Source organism: Cyprinus carpio, chromosome A23 (genome assembly GCF_018340385.1).
Source record: "Cyprinus carpio isolate SPL01 chromosome A23, ASM1834038v1, whole genome shotgun sequence".
Lineage (NCBI taxonomy): Eukaryota > Metazoa > Chordata > Actinopteri > Cypriniformes > Cyprinidae > Cyprinus > Cyprinus carpio.
The window spans coordinates 16,259,845-16,265,849 of NC_056594.1; the positions used below are offsets into that span (position 1 = coordinate 16,259,845).

Genomic DNA, 6,005 nt, shown 5'->3' on the forward strand with positions numbered 1-6,005 from the left:
GTTCTTCAAGTTTTTATTATTTTACTGTTTGCTTCTCGCGATGAGAGGAATAAGACAGAATTCACCCCAAAAAGATGTCATGTGGTTGAGGATTTGAGATTTGGATTTCCTCAGAAAAAAAGAATGGAAGCACTTTATTCAGCAGAGATCAGAAACATGAGTAAGTCTCTTTTTATTTATTTATATACTTGTACTAGTTTTCACATAACGTGTAAAACATTTTACTAGTTAGACTTTTTCCGAAGACTTTTTCCAAACTATAATTCCTGACTAAATGTATATCAAGTGAAATATTATGAAGTTTCAATAACAAATATACACTACTATACCATTCAAAGCTTGTTGTAAATAATATAAATGTAACAATAAATGTAACTGTAACAAATGTAAACAATCATTGCTGTTCTTTCAATTTATCCCCCCTAAAAAAACCTAAAAACAAAAAATATTCTCAGCTCTTTTCAACAATTAATATAATAATAATAATAATAATAATAATAATAATAATAATAATAAAAATGATAATAATAACAATAAATGTTTTTTTTTTGTAGAAAATAAGATTGTTAAAATGATTTCTGAAGGATTGTGTGACTGGAGCAATGATGCAAAAAAAATTCAGTTTGAAAGTCAGCTTTGATTTTTCCTAATAAACTGTTTAACTGCACTCACAAGTGAATATTAAATTATGTTGTGGGATAATTAAATATATTCTAAATAAACTACAAACATAAAAATTATATACATTTATTTTGTCCTCACATTCTTTCTTGTAACTCATCCCCTCTCAGTGACACAGCTGACTGAATGGCTCATTATGCAGCTCATTATGCAGGCCTTTGTCTTCTCAGGTGGGAATTCATGATAGTTGACGCCTACTCGCATATGACTTTTACCAACAAAAAGTGTCTTAGAAAATTTAAATCAATATATTGTTTTCTGTAAGTGATAAACAAGATGATTTCACATCATTTAGAAAAAAAAAATTCTAGGCTACAAGCTCCAGTTCCTCAAAATTCCTGGGAACCAATTTTCTGTATTGTGTTTTATTGCCTTATTCAAGTGATTTAACATTTTTAGTTTTTCACTAACCACGCATAACATTTTTTTTCTCAAAAACACAATCATGTACATACATGCTGCTCACATATTATTATAGCCTAGTTTGTGCTGATTACAGTGAGATTAGACTTTAGCCATTTAGATATTTATAAGAAACTGAAAAAAGCACAAATGTCAGGGCATGACAAAACTTCTCCAGGCCCCAAAAATACCCTTAGACTCCAGAGGGTTAACCTATAGGAGTTTGCAGGCAATTTAAGTGTCTTATTTAAGTGTCTATTTGTAAATGTAGTAATTTCATTTTGACGATAAAGACTGTGTTCTTCATACATCAACTTTCTAATCCCACATTGTCTGACACTTAGCATTGAAAATGCAGCATGTTATATCAATAGTAACACATCTGTGATTATCATCAGACCTTCTGTAGATGCTCTTTGCTGATGAGCGGTCCATTGTCGTTTGAGGGGGTCAGAGGGCACTCCAGTTTTCCACCGACGAGCTGTCTCCACGAAACGAGCAAGGAATTCTGGGTAAATACCCCGCTCAATGAAGATTCTTCTGGTACACAGACAGATCTCTCCCTGAGACAGAAGAGAAAAAAGATCTCAGTAAAGTTCTTAAGTAAATCTCACAATTATTACTGGTCTGTGTGAACTAATTATATACAGACACTTTAAATATTAGCACAGAGATTATGTGTCTGTGTGTGTGATGTGAAGGCCTGAGAGAGAGAAAGAGAGGGATAGAGTGTGAGAGAACCCAATGTACAATGCTCTATTAACAATTTATGTGTTCTGAGCACCACAGTGTGGCAGAAAACTGAACTACGTGGTGTTATCCCATTTAAAGAAAGGTTTAAGACGGTATAATAAACATTTCCCAGTTAACCCGATATATTATGATATGAATTAAAATTAAAACTAGTACAAATATTTTTCCCGAAAAGAAAAAAAAAAGCTGGAAACAAGACATAAATATAAGATGAAAAACTTGATGAAAAACTTAAACCTAAAAAGATTAGAAAAGCTGCCTTAGCAGCTTATAAAAAGTGAATTACTTAAATTACAAAAAATTAAATTAAAGCTGAACAGAATTATTTAAAAACTAATAAAAAATGGCATAAGCACATCAATTTACTAAACAACCTGAAATGAAAATGAAAAAAGAAAGCTAATTTAAAAAAATATATACTATAATAGTATTATATAAAATATATTATATTTTACATAGAAGACACATTTTAGTAGTATGGCAGCATGCACAAAGCTAAAGTCTTGAATGGAGAAACCTGCAGGATTTTGATAGGTTTATCTCAGTAATTTAGTACAATTTTTGCCACAGCTATATATGAAGCTATATGAAAATACAGCCTGATTGGTCAAGCTGTGCAGGAGCTAACCTGGTTGGAGAAGCTGGATCATATAGTGCTGATGCACTGCTCCATGTCGGCATCAGCAAATATAATAGCTGGGTTTTTCCCACCAAGCTCCATGGAAAGCTTTTTACAGTATGTTGCACTGCGCTCTGTTATTAGTCTCGCTGTAGCTGTGCTCCCCGTAAATGAGATCAATGGCACGTCAGGGTGGGACACCAATGTCATTTCACAGGGTTTCGCCACAGCAGTGTTGCCTGTAGCAACAGCGGGCCGGCCAATCTTCCAGGTCAGGAGGTACAGTGGCAGATTCCATGGGCTTATAAGACCAGCTATAGACAGGGAAATTGTAAATTTAACATACATAAGCCAACTGAAAGCGAGTGATGTACTATTGAGAATAAAAGTACAGTATGTATAGACCACCACACACCTACTCCTACAGGACAGCGAACAGTGTAGTTGAGACAGCTCATGAGATCCAGCTGACTAGAATCATTAGTGTGATGCAGGACAGATGAAGGAAAAAAACAGAAGTTGTCTGCTAATATTGGAATGTCCACATTTCAGGCATTGTTTTTGTGAAACGGAGTCCCTTTATTGTGTTAAGAGCCCCCAAAATAATTAAATTGTTCAGTGTCAGAAAATAGAAAGTAATACTGATATATGGTCCGACTGAATTTTGTGTAAACTATTTTAAAGTATTAAAAATATTTTACATTTTATATATATATATATATATACATATATATATATATATATACTAAAACATTAAACTTAAAATATCTGAGAAAAATACAAAACAGTACAAAAATATGTTACAGCTAGGTAGAAATATTAAAACTAATAAATATAAAACTATATAAGCCACTGAAAAAAAGAAACATATCTATTGACTAGTAGAAAAGTACATTGCTGACTCAAATTCTGTCTTTGGTCTATCGTGCACTAGTAAGTCCTTTGAACTTATTTAGTCAAACCTGTTTAGTGTGTCCTGTAATATGGTGCTGTGTTACACTGCAGTTTCTATTGTTTTACCCTGGTCTTTAGACTCAGCCAGGGCAAACTCCTCCAGGCGAGCTTCTATCAGGTCTGCCAGTTTATTCAGTACTTTGGATCTCTCTGCTGGACTCTTAGCTGACCAATCAGGAAAGGCCTCTTTGGCTGCCCTCACTGCAGCATCCAACTATAAACAGTGAGAAAAGGGTTAACTCACATGTAAATTGGATATATCTTGCTCTGTATAGGTATTGGCCCATTTTAGGATATGCAGGAGTTATGTAATGCCAGAATTTTGGTATTTAAACTCTTTATTAAGTGCATTAAAATGGACTCTACTGACTATAAAATGTATTTAACAAAATAAGTAGTATAATATAATAATACAAAACAGTGATGGACTGTACATCCTACATCTGAACTCTTTTCTGTCCCACTGACCTAGACAAGTTCTTCTGGTGTGAGCTATAATAGTTAATAATTAAACACTGGACTTTGAGCGTCGCACACCTGATTATGTGTTTACCACGACAAATATAGGTGACCAAATGTACGTCACCCTGACTCAGTGTCTTCCTTGGAATTTGTGTCTTCAACCAGATAATCTTGTGACTAGTTACATATTTTTTACACTAGAAATAAGTGAAAATGTTCAGCTAGTGAAATACCCATTCAGACTATATTGACACAGACCTTATTTGATCATGCACAACTTACATCTTCAAATATTAGAAAGAAATTGAGAATTGTAAGAAAAATATCACAAAAAAATCTCACCTCCTCAGGTCCACTGTCTGGAACTTTGCAATAAACCTCTCCAGTTGATGGGTTGAACGAGTTTATTAACTTGGAACATGGTACAAAATTCCCACCGATATAGTTTTCCAGCACTAGATATTTGATGTCTTTTGACATCACAGAAATATTAGATTAAAAATCAGTTTTGCAGACAAAAGAAAAACCTGAAATGTTTGCGTACCAGTCAGCACACGGTTACATATGAGCTTTCACTGGACTCTTTCGCAATCTGTTTACTCAAGCAAATGAGAGGTTGTATAGTGAACTAAATGGCTCCTCCAGCAGAAATGACACTCATTAATTAGACCATGAGTTTGGCATTAAAAGACCTTAACTTGCTGGAGGTTTTGAGATATTATTCACATTTCTGTGAAAAGGGAATCGTTGCCTTGAGTTAAATATTAAACACTGATACATTGATGACTGTCCAATACATTTACAATGAATTTTACTAAATAAACCAAAACTATATAAGACTAAACCTCAACACATTTAAAGGGATTATTTAGAGACAAACATGTTTATAATATACTGAAATGCTCCTTTGGGCTACTGGAGTGGGTGCTTTTATCCTGTAGTGTGCACAGAAATAGCACCCAATGCTGATAATGTATTTTGGGGAACACGTTTTGAGGAAGCACGTTCTTTAAAAAAATCAAAACCAAAATATGTACAGGTGTGGAGGAGGCTGATAGATGTGTCACAGTGTTAAGAGGTTACATTGGGAGTGTTTGTGTTGCTGTGTTTCTGAGAGCAGTACTTCAGGCCTGAAATAACCCAGGATGCGGAGGATGAGGCAGACACATCACTCACAAGAAAAAGGCTGCAAAGATAGTCTACCTACTTTACTTGGTGAAATACACCGTAACACAAATGATCACAACAACCACTACAAGTCCACAAATGTTGAGAAAAGTCACTGGTAACTTAAGGCATGCAATGGTTTATATTTACACAGGCTAATGTTTCACCTTTGGTTCCTTAAAATATCTACATAAATATTCAATGTATTAAAATATATATTAGAGAAAGAGAAAGGTAGCATTAAAAAGTTGTTATTGCTAGAAATGTTGTTTGTGGGTAATTCAGAAAACTCTTTGATGCTTTTAAAGCAGAACTAATGTCAGAATCTCTTGAGACTGTGATTGCTGCACTCAACTCAAGAAAAAGTCATTTGTTACCCTGATTGATCCACTTCAGCAACCCCAGTGCTATGAAACTAGAAGGTCAAGTCAAGTGACTTTTGATTGTAATTATGCTTATTAACTTCAATCTTGTGTGGTGGATAAGGTCTAAGCAGCATATTTATCATCAATTTCAGTATATTTTCTTTGTGGAAACATACTAGTCATTTTTCAGCGTATTCCTGAAATAAGGCAGAGACGAACTGATTAAACCAAGCTTCACTGAATCAATGTGTAACCATCTTTGAGTCCTTATCTATTCTGAACAAGCTGCATTTCATAAAGTCTTTTGATTATCAGGCCATGAAGTGGAAAATTACAGCTGCACATTCTCACATAAGAAAACAACTTATTAGCTGCATCTGTTAGTGTTTCAGAGTGAGCACTTTCTAGAGTAAGTGGAAAATTACTTGATTTGCATAACTCACATTACACTGCAACAGTAAAGTGTGTGTACAAAACATCAGTGCATTGGGATTCATGTCATTCAGCATCAGACCAAAAGGTGCTAAAAGCCTAATCAAGAATTAAGAAAAAATGTCTCACAATTCTGACTTTTTCCTATCAGATCCCAATCTCGTAATTGA

The 6,005-nt window shown here is 34.2% G+C and overlaps 1 pseudogene; it reads right to left on the reverse strand.

The window, feature by feature from the left end:
- Nucleotides 1–1,296: 1,296 nt before the first annotated feature.
- On the reverse strand, nt 1,297–4,501 carry LOC122135100 (annotated as a pseudogene).
- Between the last annotated feature and the right edge of the window lie 1,504 nt (nt 4,502–6,005).